This window comes from Camelus dromedarius, chromosome 34, assembly GCF_036321535.1.
Source record: "Camelus dromedarius isolate mCamDro1 chromosome 34, mCamDro1.pat, whole genome shotgun sequence".
Taxonomy (NCBI): domain Eukaryota; kingdom Metazoa; phylum Chordata; class Mammalia; order Artiodactyla; family Camelidae; genus Camelus; species Camelus dromedarius.
The window spans coordinates 8931229-8946297 of record NC_087469.1 but is presented as its reverse complement, the minus strand read 5'-3'; the positions used below and the strand labels follow the sequence as shown (position 1 = coordinate 8946297).

Below are 15069 nucleotides of genomic sequence, written 5' to 3'. Positions count from 1 at the left end.
CACCCCGAGACGAGGGGAGGGGAGGCACGGTGGTACACTTGCTCAGGGAACCATTGCCGTGTAGGAAGTGCCAGGTGAGCTGGCACAGGGCCACAGCAAAAGGGACAGGAGGCCCCGTGAACTAGCATTGGTTGAACGAGGGAACCGAGAGCCTTTGGTGAGCTAAACTAGAAACTCAGCACATCCCAGGTCAAACCAGGAGACCTGTTGGCTTCCAGCTGAAAAAGACTCACCACAACCTGGCCAACCTGCTGGCAGGAGGAAGCTCAGTGAGTGAGGATGGAGGTTGGCAGTGGAATCCAGATCTCCCTGAGACTGAGACGCAATCTCGCCTGTATGCAGGACTAAGATCTTTCTAGAAAGGATCTAGCTTGTCAGTCCCACGGTGAGGAAGGCTCTTTAGAAGGAAAGCAAAGTCTATTCATTCCTCTGCGGGGATTCCCTCCAAATTGAATGAGCAGTTGGTTTTCTGAGGGTTTGCTTTGGGGCAGGGGAAAATTCATTTCTATGCTGATGACAAAATCTAGACTGTATGACTGTTGAGTTTCCTTGTGGTGAACTACTGAGCGCAACTTTGGAGAATTCACTGGGCTCACGTGGGTACTATCTGGCCTCATTCCTAGGCTCTTTCCCTTTGACTTTGTCCCTGTGGTTCTCAGATTATCTCCAGGTCTGGATCTTTCTAGCAGGGCTGCTTCCGATATCTGTTCCCAGGTGCCAGTGCAGCAGCCCTGGATGAGTGGTGCCCAGCTGTGCGTAAGGGCCCAGGAGTCTTCCTCCCCTGCCTGCTGGGGAAGGAGAGCACATACCCCAGGGCTCCGAGTGGATTTGAGGTTTCTCTGCACGTTCCTCCTTTAGCTTTGCTAGGGTTTGTTGCAGGAGCACCTACGAGTAGTGGGGAGAGTCCTTGTGTTTTGTTTTGTTTTGTTTGTGGAGTCCATCTGCTTCGAAAATGAAAAAAATTCCAGTTCTTACGCCTTTTTTTTTTTTTTTTTGGTGCTTGATGTAAATCATTTCTTCAGAAACTTATCATCTCAGAGAATTCATGAAATCTTGGTTCCAGGTTCAGCAAGCTGAGAAACTAGCCTCCTGACTGAGGTTAATTCATCAAGATAATGTCAAGCTGGCCAGCTAGTGGCTTTCCTGGATGACATCTTCTACATCGGAGTTTCTCAGCCTCAGCAAGAGTGACATTTTGGTTTGAATAAGCCTTTGTTGTGGCTCCTGTCCCATGCATTTTGAATGTTTAGCATCATCCTGGCCTCTGTCGACTAGATGCTTGCCACCACCACCACCACCAGCCCAGCTGTGACAACCAAAAGTGACTCCAGACATGGCCAAATGTTGCCAGGTGAGAACGACTGCTTTTTTTGTTTTTTTTTTAAACAAAAGTATAGTTGTTGTACAATATGTTACAAATGTGCAATGGAGTGATTCACAATTTTTAAAGGTTATGGTTATAAACTCCAAGGTTATAAGGTTATATACTCATGGTTTCAAAGTTATGTAAGTTATAAACTCTAAGCAGATAAAATCCATTTATAGTTATTATAAAATATTGGTTCTGTTCCCCACGTTGTACAATATATTCTTGAGGTTTATTGTATACCGAATAGTTTGAACTTCTTAATCCCCTCCCCCTATAGTGCCCCTCCCCACTTCCCTCTCCCCACTGGTAACCACCAATTTATTCTCTGTATCTGTGAGTCTACTTCTTCTTTGTTATATTCACTAGTTTGTTGTATTTTTTAAATTCTACGTATAAGTGATATCATACAGTGTTTGTCTTTCTCTGACTTATTTCAGAGTATAATGCCCTCCAAGTCCATCCATGTTGCTGTAAATGGCAAAATGTCATTCTCTTTTATGACTGAGTAGGATTCCATTGTGTGTGTGTGTGTGTGTGTGTGAGACGTCATCTTTATGCATTCATCTGTTGATGAATACTTAGGTTGCTTTGACACTTTGGCAATTGTAAATAATACAGCTATGAACATTGGGGTGCACATATCTTTTCAAAACAGTGTTTTGGGAGTTTTTTTTGGATCTATACCCAGAAACGAAATTGATGGGTCTTATGGTTGTTCTATTTTTGTGTTTTTTGAGAAACCTCCATACTGTTTTCCACAGTGGATGCAAAAATTTACATTCCCATCAACAATGTAGGAGGGTTCCCTCTTCTCCACATCCTCACCAGCATTTGTTATTCGTGTTCTTTCTGATGACAGACAATCTGACCGCTGTGAGGTGAGATCTCATCGTGGTTTTGATTTGCATTTCCCTTGTGATTAGTGATGTTGAGCGTCTTTTCATGTGCCTGTTGGCCACCTGTATGTCCTCTTTGGTAAAATATCTATTCAGTTCTTCTGCTTATTTTTTAATCAGGTTGCTTGTTTTCCTGATGTTGGGTTGTGTGAGCTTTTTATATTGTTGAATATTAATCCCTTATCAGTTATATCATTTGCAAATATTTTCTCCCATTCAGTTGGCTGTCTTTTCATTTTGTCAATGGTTTCCTTGGCTGTGCAAAAGCTTTTAAGTTTCATTAGGTCCCATTTATTTATTTTTGCTTTTGTTTCCTTTACTTTAGGAGGTGGATCCATAAAAAGATTGCTACAATTTATGTCAAAGAGCGTTCTGCCTATGTTTTCCTCTGGGAGTTTTATAGCATCGAGTCCTTCATTTAGGTCTTTAATCCATTTTGAGTTTGTTTTGGTACATGGTGTTAGAGAATGTTCTAATTTCATTCTTTTACATGTAGCTGTCCAGTTTTCCCAGTACTGCTTATTGAAAAGATTGTCTTTTCTCCATTATATATTCTTGCCTCCTTTGTTGTAGATGAATTGACCATAAGTGTGTGGGTTTATATCTGGGCTCTGCATTCTGTTCCATTGACCTATGCGTCTGTTTTTGAGCCAGTACCATACCGCTTTGATTGCTGTAGCTTTGTGGTAGAGTCTAAAATCAGGACGTGTGATTCCTCCAGCTCTCTTCTTCTTTCTCAAGATTGTTTTGGAGTCTTTTGTGTTTCCATACAAATTTTTAAATTATTCATTCTAGTTCTGTGGGGAAAAAAATGCTATTGGTGTTTTGTTAGGGATTGCATTGAGAGAGTCACTGCTCTGTGTAGTTGAGGTCTCTTTCAAATTCCAACAGACCAACTGCTCTGGGGGAGTCAAAGGAGTGAGGAATTGCTTGTGTCTCTGCATGTCTAAGAGTTGGGGTGAGAGGGCAGAAGGAACATTCATTAAAAAATTCATTCCTATATGTCATATGGAGAGTATGGCTCAGGGCATGGATTAGAATTAGACTTGAATTCAAATTCTGTCTCCCATTTATGAGTTATATAATCTTCAGCACATTACTTAACCTCTCTTAGCCTTAGTGTCCTCATCTATCATGTGGGAATAACAGTGTACCTAAGTACAAGGCTCAAATGAGGCGTCAGAGGGAAAGTGCTTATGAATATGCAGTGAACTTGTTGGGAATCATACCCCTGCTCCTTGGGATCTAGCGAAGATGAGCTTAAGCCCCAAGTCCCAAACCAGCTGTGGTTTGAAGCCCTGCTCACGAGGAGTTCCCAGGGGGACCTGTGAGCTCACACCTGCCTTTACCCATGGGCTTCTGTTTCCATATGTGTGTTTTCTATTCTGCTCCATGAGTGACAGTCTCACTTCTTCCCTTGATTTCCACCAAAACCAAAACAGAAACAAAAGTAAAAACTCCCTTGCAAAAAAAAAAAAATCCATGAGTATGAACAATTTACTGAAAATGAGCGACCGCACTGTACCCCTCAGTGCACACACAATTTTGAACTTATATGTTGGAATTCATGTCCTTTAAGGTCACATTGGATACTTTGCTTTTGGGGTCTCTTTTTGACCCTTCACTCCAAAGGTGAAAGACATTACTTTGACTCTTTTTCCCTTCTCTTCCTCGCTGTTCACTCCTCTCCTCCCCTCTCTATCACCTCACCACTCAGGTCTTGGCTCACCTGTCACCTCCTTGGAAAATCATTCTTGACATCGTTTTATGCAGCTGCCTCCCTTCTTTTCCACCAGCCACTCCCTACAGAAGTCACCTACTTATTTACTAGTCGCTTGGTTATTGTTCACCTCCCTCCACTTGAATGTAAGCTTCATGGGGGCAGAGCCGTTGTCTCTCTGTCTGTGAAGAATTTTTGTCCAGAACTGACCTGAGCTGTCTTGGAGCCTGTCTTCTCACGATAACATTGGGGCTATAAATGGCATCATGGCAACCTTAGCCAACCACCCCCACCCCCACCCACTCCATCTCTTGCTCAGTGTTGAGTTATTTGACCATGCAAGCCCCCCCTTGATTCCTCCCTTTTAACTCTATACCTTCTGTAAAGTGTGCTGCAGGCACAGATTTTAGTAGGTGGCACTTTGGGGAGCAAAGAGACTGGAGTGTTGGCTGGTGGGGCACGTGGTGCTGGGAAAGAGCAGCATGTGAATAGGGTGTAAAACCCAAAGCAACGAGCAAGAGTTCCGACATCAGCGGAAGAAAGAATGCAGATCTAAAGGTAACTCAGGGAGACGTAAGTCCCCTCCATAATCCTTGGAGGTGTGGGGAATGACCCTGGACCCCCACATACATGGGCTGGGTAACTCCAGGCAATGGAATGCTTTAGGGATGTATAAGAAGCTGACATACAGGTGGCATTTTCCCTTAAGAGGATGCTCATGGCTGAGACCATACAGGAGGATAATAGGAGGGGTACTGGAAGGCGGTTGATTCGGCTATTTGGGGGAACTAGGACCTTGGGGCCCTGGTTTCTAGTGGTCCCCTGCCTTGATGATTCAGATTGGCCCAAGTAGGGAAGCAGGTGGTAAGCCAAAGAGCCTTTCCTAGGGGTGTCAGCAGGTGGCACCCTAAACCAAGTTTGTCCTAGAAGGCTAAGCGAGCAAACGGGGAGGTTTATTCTCCAGGCCACTTCCCAGGAAATGATTCACCAGGAGACTTCATCATTTGGCTGCTCCTCACCAGGCTCAGTGGGGTGAGGCCCAGGACTGCTATATCACCTTGTTACATCTGAGGTGAGGGTGCCACTGGGGGTGCACTTCTTGACTCATTCATTCATTGGATGTTCATCAACATTCTCATGAGTGCCTGGTCTGGAGGGACTTTGCAAGCATTTCCACAAAGACACCCCTGTCCTGTTTCCTTCTGCGTTTGGAGTGGAGGTTGGGAGTGAGGGCCAAAGACTGGTGTCTGAAAGGGAAAATGGGGGGTGTGGATGACACTATGGAACACCGAGTCCAGCCCAACTCACAGTTCTATCTTGTACTCTCCCTCCTTTGAAATTGGGCACCACTCAGACGTTGCTGGCATTTGTTACAAACTGCCTTATGGTCTGATAAGCTTTTTCTAAGTAATATCTTATCTCTCCAACCAGATGAATGGTGAAAAGTGCTAGAACAGGAATGATGTCTTATTCATTACTGTTATCTGATCAGCTCCTACCCGAGCCACCACTTCCCCAACATTCAGCACCGTGGCTGGAACACAGGGATGTTTGATAAAGATACAGTGATGATGGTGATGATAATGATGATGATGATAAATCTGGGGGCAATCTACAATGAGGTACCAGGAATGTGACAGAGGCCCTGCCTGGCAAGCCCTGAATGTCACAGATACTAATAAAGATGTCAGAGGTTACTGAATCAGGGAGGTACATGGATTGGACTTGAAGGTAATCCTCATCTCTGCTTTCAGAGGCAGCCATGTCTCAGGAAGCAGGTAGCAAAGAGAGGCCTTTCTTCAAGGCCATCACTGCCCTAGGTTATCATCCCGTTTCTCTATATTTCAGATGATGAATTACATTTATCGTAACTGGGTGGGGGGACCCCTAGGCAAGGACTTAACCCATAGCTCCTACTGGTGTGAAGTCTCCCAGTGATAGAAGGATGTAAGGCAGTGTCACTCCCTGGGCACAGGTATAGGTAGTGATATTCATTATTCATTCATTCCTTCACTTGTTGCTATGACAACTATGTGCCAGACACCAGATACTGTGCTAGGTACCAAGATGCAATAATGAAACAGACATGGCCCCTGTCCTCACTGAGTTTAAATTTTGACAGACATCAAATTATCACACACATACAGAATTACTACTGTGATAGCTACAGAGGAGAGGTACATGATGACGTGAAAGTTTGTCCTAGGGGACTTTAGGCAGGAAAGAAGCCCCTTCTTCACCCCAAGGAGGCAGGAAGCCAACATGGTAACATGTCTGAGCAAAGCTGGTTGTGGCTTCTCCTGAGACCACCTGGCTTCCCTCCCCACAGAGGCTGATTGACTGCTTTGTACTTGAATTTGAGGGAGGTCATGTCCTCTGGGGCAGCTAGAAACAAAAGCTCTGCTACATTATGATTTTGATCAAACAGCAAGATACCCAGTTGGTCGTCCAGTGTTCACTGATCACCTAGTCTATCATTTTAAGTGGAAAGAGCTACTGAAAACTGGGTTGGTAAATGTTTTAGTTAGGATGACCAACTCGTCCCGGTTTACTTGGGACTTTCCCAGTTTGGGCTCTGAAAGTCCCATGTTCTGGGACTGTCCTGGTTTTAGAACTGAAAGTCCCAAGTCCCGGGAACCCCCTGAGTCCTGGGCAAACCAGGATGGTCACTTATCCTAGTTCAAGCCTCTGCCCAGCTCTGCTTCTCAGTTTCCTCCTCTGTAAGAAGAAGCTGAATGAGAAGAGAAGGTACCGAGGAAGCTGTTCAAAATTACCAATGATCAGCTTCACTTCCAGAGGTTTGGTTGGGGTGAGGCCCAGTTATCACTGACGTTGGTCTAAGGCCAGGATGGGGAACCACTGCTTTAAGAATCTAAAGTCCTCTCTGCTGGTCTGATCCTCCTCTGCAGTGAGTGTTATACCTGGACCCACGTGTTCATCTGTCCCCAAGCTCCAAGTGCTGGCCCTGTTGCCACTGTTACTCCTGCTGACGACAGCAGGGCTCCCTTCTCCTCCCTCTTCCTCCTTCTCCCTTTGTGGCTCTCTTGGCCTTTCTACCTCTGACTGCCTGGATTCCTTATGCTAATTCCATCCAGCCATGCCCACTAGGCCTGGATCAATCCATGAGATCCATTCCTCTGTCCCTCCTCTGTCTTGGCCTTCCCCTCCCCCAGCCTCTCTCAGTTCCCAGGAAAGAAGTTGAAAGAGATCTCTAGGTTCAAATGTGCCCTTTGCTGGGGCCAGGGCCAGGCACTGTGCCCCTGGAGTCTGTCCCTCTCCTTCTTCTCAGTAGAGACCACTTTTAGTGTGTGCCTCCTCCCCAGGTAGGTCCTGGGCATAACCCAGCCCAGGGACCATGTGGCTGCCTGGAGGCCCTAATTTCATTCCTTTTTTTCTGAGGTCCGAAGCTGGTACATAGCTCCCTGCTTCAGACAGTAATGTGCTCTGTGGGGACAGAAATAGACCAACATATGTATGGTTGGTTGAGTTTTTGGCAAAAAGTGCTAAGGTAATTCAGTGGGGAAAAGAGAGCCTTTTCAACAATGGTACTGGAACAACTGGACGTAATGAAAAAAACTGACCTTGACCCTTACCTCACACCAAACGCAAACATTAACTTGAAATGTATTATAGATCTAAACATAAAGCTAAAACTGTAAAAATTCTAGAGAAAAATAGGAGAAAAATCTCTTGAGTCAGGAAAAGATTTTTATTTCTAATTTTTTTTTATTGTAGTATAGTCAGTTTACAATGTTCTATCAATTTCTGGGGTACAGCATAATGTTTCTGTCATACATATACATACATATATTCATTTTCATGTTCTTTTTCGTTATAGGGTGTTGAATATAGTTCCCTGTGCTATACAGAAGAAACTTGTTGTTTATTTATTTTATATAAACTATATATTTTATATATTAGTTCATATCTGCAAATCTCAAACTCCCAATTTATCCCTTCCCACCTCCTTCCCCCACTGGTAACCATAAGTTTGTTTTCTATGTCTGTGAGTCTGTTTCTGTTTTGTAAATAAGTTCATTTGTGTCTTTTTTTTTTTTAGATTCCACATATGAGTGATATCATATGGTATTTTTCTTTCTCTTTCTGGCTTACTTCACTTAGAATGATGATCTCCAGGTCCATCCATGTTGCTGCAAATGGCATTATTTTATTCTTTTTATCACTGAATAGTAAGGAAAATATTTTTAGATAAGTCATGATAACCATAAAGGGAAAAACTGATAAATATTGAATTTCATCAAAAATAAAAACTTCTGTTCTTTAAAAGACACTGTTTATAAAATAGAACAATAAGCTACAGATTGAAGAAGATATATGAAAACATATATCCGGAGTGTGCAAAACATGTTCAGAATATATTGAGAACTCTTATAGCACAATAATAAAGAGACAAACAACTCGATAAAAAGGAGAGGACTCGATAAAGATTTGAATAAACACTGCAGTAAAGAAGGTATGGAAATGGCCAACAAGCACAGGAAATGATACTCAACATCATTAGATATCAGAAAAATGCAAATTGAAACCACATTGAAATACTACTACCCACTCACTAGAAGAGCTAAAATTTTAAAAGTCTGACAATGTCAAGTGTGAGTGAGGATGCAGAGCAACTGGAACTCTCATACGTTGCTGGTGGGGCTACAAAGATGGTGCAACCACTTTGGAAAACAGTTTAGTATTTCTTATAAAGTTAAACATAAATTTACTGTGTGACCCAGCAATTCCACTCCTAGATATTTATACTCAAGAGAAATGAAAACATCTTCCCGCCAAGATGTATAAGAATATTCACAGAAGCTTTATTCGTAATAACCCCAAAGTGGAAACAATCCAAATGTCAATCAACTAATAAAGGGACAAACAAATGGTGGCATATCCATATAATGGAATATCACTAACAATAAAAAAGAACAGACTATTACTATCTGCCAATATGAATAAATCTCAAAAATATTATGCTGACTAAAAGAAGCCATCCATTAAGGAGTGCATATTTATGATTACATTTATATGATACTCTCAAAAGATGCAAAAAATCAATCTGAGGTTCAGGGACTGGGAGTGTGGACAGAGGATTGACTGAGAAAAGGCATGAAAGCAATGTTTGGGGAGATGGAAATACTGTACACTTTGAATGCAGTAGCAATTATGCAACTGTAATATTTTTCAAAGCTCATCAAATTTCATACTTTAGAAAAGTGAAGTTTGTTGTACACCAGTTATACTTCGCTATACTGGATTAAAAAAATAATAACCAGATCATGCCACTATCTGCGCCCCCCCCCCCCCCCCACTGTCCCGCACCACTTACTTTAAAAGAACACAATGGCTTTTCATTGTTCTTAGAATAAAACTTAGACCTCTGCTTGTGGCCTCCAGACCTTGGACTACCTTTTTCCTTTGCTTATTCTGCTCCCATGATGCTGCTCTCTTTTCTGTTCCTCAAACTGGCTGAGCTCTTCCTTCTGCCTGGAGCACTGCCTCTGATTCTTTGCCTGACCGGCTCTTTCTCATCATCCAGGGTCTTTCCTGATGGCACCATCCAAATCAGCCTCCTCACGCTGCTCCGTATCATCGGTTTTCTTTCTATTGCTGTGTGAAATGATTTTGTGTATTTACTTTCTCTTGCTTACTTCATGTCTTATTAGAATTTGAGCTCCATAAGGACAGGAACCTCATCTGTTTTCTTCACTAGAATTTGTTCAGACTTTTTCACCGGGTTTGTTCAAAATCCCCAGCACCCAGCCCAGGCCTAGCACATAGGAAACTCTCAAAATTACTTGTGTAAAAGTACCTTAAAAGGTTAAACACAGTTATCATATGACCCAGCAATTCCAATCTTGATTATATACCCAAAAGAATTGTAAATATGTGTCCACACAAAAACTTGTATATAAATGTTTGTAACAGCATCATTGACAATTGCCAAAAAGTAGAAATAACCCAAATGCCCATCAACTGATGAATGGACAAATTCAATATGAAAGAACCATGCAATGGAATATTAAAAAGGAATGAAGTATTGATACAAGCTACAGCATGAGTGAACCTTGAAAATACTATGATGAGTGAAAGAAGTCAGTCACAAAAGACCACACACCGTGTGATTCCATTTATACGAAATGTCCAGAATAGGCAATCTATCAAGACAGAAAGTAGATTACTGGTTGCCTATGACTGGGGGAGGGAAGCTGGGAAGAAATGGAGAGTGACTGCTAATGGGTGGGGTGTTTCTTTTTGGGGTGATGAAAATGTTTTAAAATTGATTCTGATGATGTAGCATAACTCACTGACTATTAAAAGCTATGTAATTGTACCCTGTAAGTGAATGAATTATACAGGTTGTGAATGCTATGTTAATAAAGCTGTTAAAATTTTTTTGTAGGACGAATGAATGAATCTGCTTCTTCTGATCACTTCCTGGCTCTTAGGAGAGACAAATCAGGTGAGACATGCCCTGTGAGCTGGTCACTGTGCCTGTGTATCTGGACGGGACACTATTCTGGAAATGCACAATTGATGCAGACATCTAGGTACATGCCCCACCCACCTCTGGGATTCCATCCCCATGGAGCTCACCCCCCCCTCCCCCGGATGCTGTGGGAGATCTCCTGGGAAGGGTATCCACGATCCAGGCCCAGGTGGGCCCACTGGAAATTTCTCTCCAGCTCTCTACAGCTAGAACAAAGCATTTTCTTAGTCACTGGGCTCTGTCACCCTGCCTGGGGTAATTCCCTTCGTTAGCCCCTCTGTGTGTGTCATCCACACATGTGGATAATTATGCTAAACTTGGGGCTGATGATGTGGGCCACATTGCATCACACCAGCCTTGGCCCAGTGAAGACTGGGAGAACTGGCTCTTCCAGATGATCGGGGCAAGTGGAAAGCCAGGGCACCCAGCGCTAAGAGGAATAGGGGACACTGGTGTCTCAGGAGGGCTCTCTGGTCTCCCTCACTCCTCTCCCCAAAATTGGAACCCAGAGCAGGTGGGGCCATGGAGCTGAGGACGGCTGGCTGGTTGGCCTTGTGTTTAGCCTTGAAGCAATGAACTTGGGATAGCAGGGCCTGTGGTTTGGTGTGGAACCAAAGAAGCCTTAGGCAGCCTTCAGACTCCGAGGTGCAGGTGGAGGCCTGGGAGGAAAGGCCAAAGGCAGGAAGTGGGTCTTTAGACTCCTGGCCTCTCAAAGCCTCTGCCACAAGATGTCAGAGGGTTACCCTGTGATCAGAAGTTTAAGAGAATGATTCAGGAAAGAGGATTTCTGAGGTTCTTCCAGTTCTGAGATTCTGTGAGTCTGACTGCAAACATCCACTGAGCACTTGGTCTGTGCCCAGCTCTACGCACACCGTCTCCGTTCTTACTCACAAAACCCGATGAGGTGCATCCTACTCATAGTAATTTCCCTTTGCCGTGGGAAGGGCAGTGGAAGCAATCTTGTTAAGCAACTTCTGATAGGTGCATAGTAGAGATTCAATAAAGACTTGTTGACTGACTAACTGATTGCTTAGATTTGTGCTAGACATTGTGAGGGGGTGCAGAAGAATTGTATCAGTCACTTAGTGAATATTTATTGAGTGCATATTATAGGCAACATATTGGCCAATCTTGGAAGGGAGACCAGACTTAGGTTTTTAAATGCCGACAATTAATTCAGGTAATTCAGGTAAATATTGTCCAAAATGAATGAAATAACATTGTGAAATAAGAAGAAATGTATCGGTCTCTACTCCCCCCAGTTCCTGTCATAGGGCTCCTAAAACCCTTGTAAACAGGACTCCAGGAGAATCTTCTGTTTTAATAGTCTTTGACCTTGGTTCTTGACACAGAGCTCCTAAAACTCTTAATTTCCTGGGTGATGGAGTGTCTTTTGTTCTAATGCGGAACTCTGGGGGGCTCTTGAATGGCTCTTGGGTTGGGGCTGGTGTGGCAATTAACTCAGACACCTCACATCAAGAAGGTTCAATATGTATTAGTTATTCTTTTTCTGGTAGCAAAGTCCTAAGGTGAGGAGGACGAGGATGGAGGGGAGTGAGGCTCCTTGTGAAAGGGTGAGATTTGTGAGGGCAGGCACAATGCTGGCCTGAGTAGTACCTGGTACATGACAGGTGCACAGCAAATAGTTGTTTATAGATATATAAAAATTAAGCCAGATTTCAGGGGCAAAGTGAGAAGGCTTTGATTTGGTAAATGGAAGGGAACACATCTCAGCCAAACAGTCCATGCACTAGCCTTAAGATCGTGGGTCCTGCGCCTTCTGTTTTGACTCAAGAAAGGGATCCAAAAGTTCCCATGGACAGTATTGGATGCAGCCTACTAGTGGGTGGTCCAAAGGGCAGTCGCAGCACAAAGGCCAGGAGAATCTGGAGGTCTTCAGGGAGGATTTGGGAATTAACTGGAAACCTTGTCCTGCCCTGTGTAGTGGCCTTCACATGGTGCTTCTGTGATTAAGGGTCTCCATCAGGAACTGCTAGAAACATCAGGACCTCTCAGTGTGGGAAAACTAAAGCTGAAAAAAACACCCAATATGAACCTATAAAGCTTGGAAGGCTGAACTGAATTCTGATGTGTTAAAAAGGGCACATCCAAGAGCGAAGGTAAACTGTAGGGAGATCTGTTTACATAGAGTTTTAAGCTTATAGTAATAATGTCAGGTGTCCTTGAAGTACTGAAGCGTTTCACAAGAGCCATCTCACGGTCTCATTTGCTCTCTGAGGGGCAGGCAGAGTGGACCTTATCATTGCTGGATCACAGGTGAGAGAGCGAAAGCGAAGTGATTTGGTCAAATTTCCACTTCTGAGAAGGAGCCAAGCCAGGTCTGGACCTGCGTCAATATGCATTTTCCCCTAAGAAGTGCTATAGACTGGAAATAAGGATGGTTTCAAGGGAAGTGTTCATATCTGCATGAATTTTATGTTGATCATAGCTATTAAGGACCCCCAAAGCTGTTTGGGATGTACCAATGTAACGTGAAGTGCACAGAGTTGGAGGCGCTTTGACTGCAGCCAAACTCAGCCAAGCCACCAGCCAGGAGCCTTGGCACCTCTCTGGGCTTTTGCCAAATTGTTACCTATCATGTCTACCTCGGAGGGCTGTCGTAAGGGCTAGAGAAGATAAACAGAGAAAGTGCTTTGCAAATGTGATTATTCAATATCTTACTACACCTGTGCATAAAGAAAAATAATCATATTCCTTTAGATTAATTTGCTTTAAACTGAGAAGTCTTTCGAGAGCTGAAAAAGCAGAAAGGCTCATATTTTCTTTCCAAACTCTGAATAACCTATAGGAGAAATGGAAAAACAGAGCTGCATGCTCAAATAGCTAAAGTTTCTCATGTTAGCTAGATTTAAAGTCTGGATAACTTTGTATCTTTAAAAAAAGTGATTCATATTGGAAAAGCAAAGAGCTTAAAAGGCAAAACGTTGCCCTTTCACTGAGCAAACCATATAAACATCTATCTTTTGGTGACAGTTGGCAAAACACAGCAAGATTAATCTGGGGACCTGCAGGGGTTCACCTTCAATGACTTCACACTTATCATCTGCTCAAGTAAAAACACATCTGAAGCAGCTGAAAAAAATGAAGCTAGGAAAAGAATTGCATCAAAATGAAGTATTCCTTTTAAAATACTCTGAATTGTAAAAAAACATAAAGGTTCTAACAAGGAAGTGCATATTTAGCATCTTAAACTTTATGACCAAAACAGTTGAGAGCCAAGAAAATTTAAAAAATATAATGACCCATTATACTTGTCTATTACAGCTGACATTGTCATGGTGAGATCATAGACGTGAAGACAGAAAATGTGCATTTGAGCATAAGCTCCATCCTTCCTAGCTGTTGACTTATGAAGTTTATTTCTCTGAATCTCTGCTTCCTTGTTGCATAAAGCAATTGTGTTCTGAGAATGAAGTGAAGTAATACACAGGCAAGTGCTTTGCAAATCTAAGTTATTATTTCCTGGTGTTCTTTTTATTTTTAACCATGAAAATATATATATGTGTGTGTGTGTGTGTGTATATAGTTTCTCCTCATAATTTTTATTTATTGCGCTGTGCACCTGTTTTTGTTGTCTCTCTGGGTTCTGATTACCCTTCGGTTCCTGTCTTTCTGGGAAGCCTTTGGTGGCATTTTCTTCTTTCTCAAGATGTGACTCCATTTCTCTCTGTCAGATTCCCTGTTCCTCAGCTCTTCTGCAAGGATCGCCCCACTGCCTGGTCACCTTTGTTGACTCTCTTGTCTTGTGCCCAGCCTCTCTTCTTAGAGACCTCTAGGCTCTCCCGAGTTGAAAGGGATGTCAATTTTCAGAGATGAGAAGGCTGAGCTCTGGGCCCCTGGGAAGAAGTTTTTCAGTAATAACAGAGCAGCAATAAAAGCCGAGTCCCAAGTCTTAGCCCAGGGCTTTCTCTACCAAACTGCCAGCGAAGGACCCTTTTCTCTGGACTTTGGATTCAAAGCATAAGTCTTAACACTCTCCGCAGCTGCCCAAACCACTGTTTGTTGTTCAACCAAATTTAGCAATTATATCATTATCACCATGGCTATTTATCAGTGGGCACTGTGTATCAGGTCCCATGCCAAATGTTTTATACAAGTGGTTTCACTGAATGAACGTGAATACTCTATCTGAGAGGAGCCATGATCCTCATTTGACAAAACTGAGGTTCTGAGACGGGGAGCAGTCTGTCCAAGGACACAGAGGTATTACCTGAAGAGCTGATTCCATGACCGACTTCAAAGTACAAGCACTCAACACTCAGCTGCTCCGAATGTTCCTCTGAGGCCCATCTTGCTCCCCTCGACAGACCAAGTGTTGGGCTGTCTTCCTGCCTGTCTTTCTCGTGTCTTCTAGAATTTCACCTCCTCCTCCAGAAACCCTCCTTAGATGGGTCAGAGGGAAGTAGAGACGTTCCTATCTGGATGTGGGAGTCTCCTGGCCACAGCAGTAAGCTTCTCATTTGTCCTGTCTTATCCGGTGAGTATTGGACGGTGGCTGTGTGCAGGTGGACCCACGTTTGCCTCTGCTGGGCTTAACCCCCACCTGTCTGTCAGCACCACTGGTCTG

At 43.3% G+C, this 15069-nt stretch overlaps 1 long non-coding RNA gene across 1 annotated transcript; it reads left to right on the top strand.

Annotated features, from left to right (window-relative positions):
- Window positions 1-1067: 1067 nt before the first annotated feature.
- LOC135319920 (uncharacterized) lies at window positions 1068-13868 on the top strand. The gene is made up of 3 exons (XR_010378995.1): window positions 1068-1351; window positions 10395-10454; window positions 13767-13868. It is a non-coding gene; the product is annotated as an uncharacterized LOC135319920 (long non-coding RNA).
- Window positions 13869-15069: the final 1201 nt, after the last annotated feature.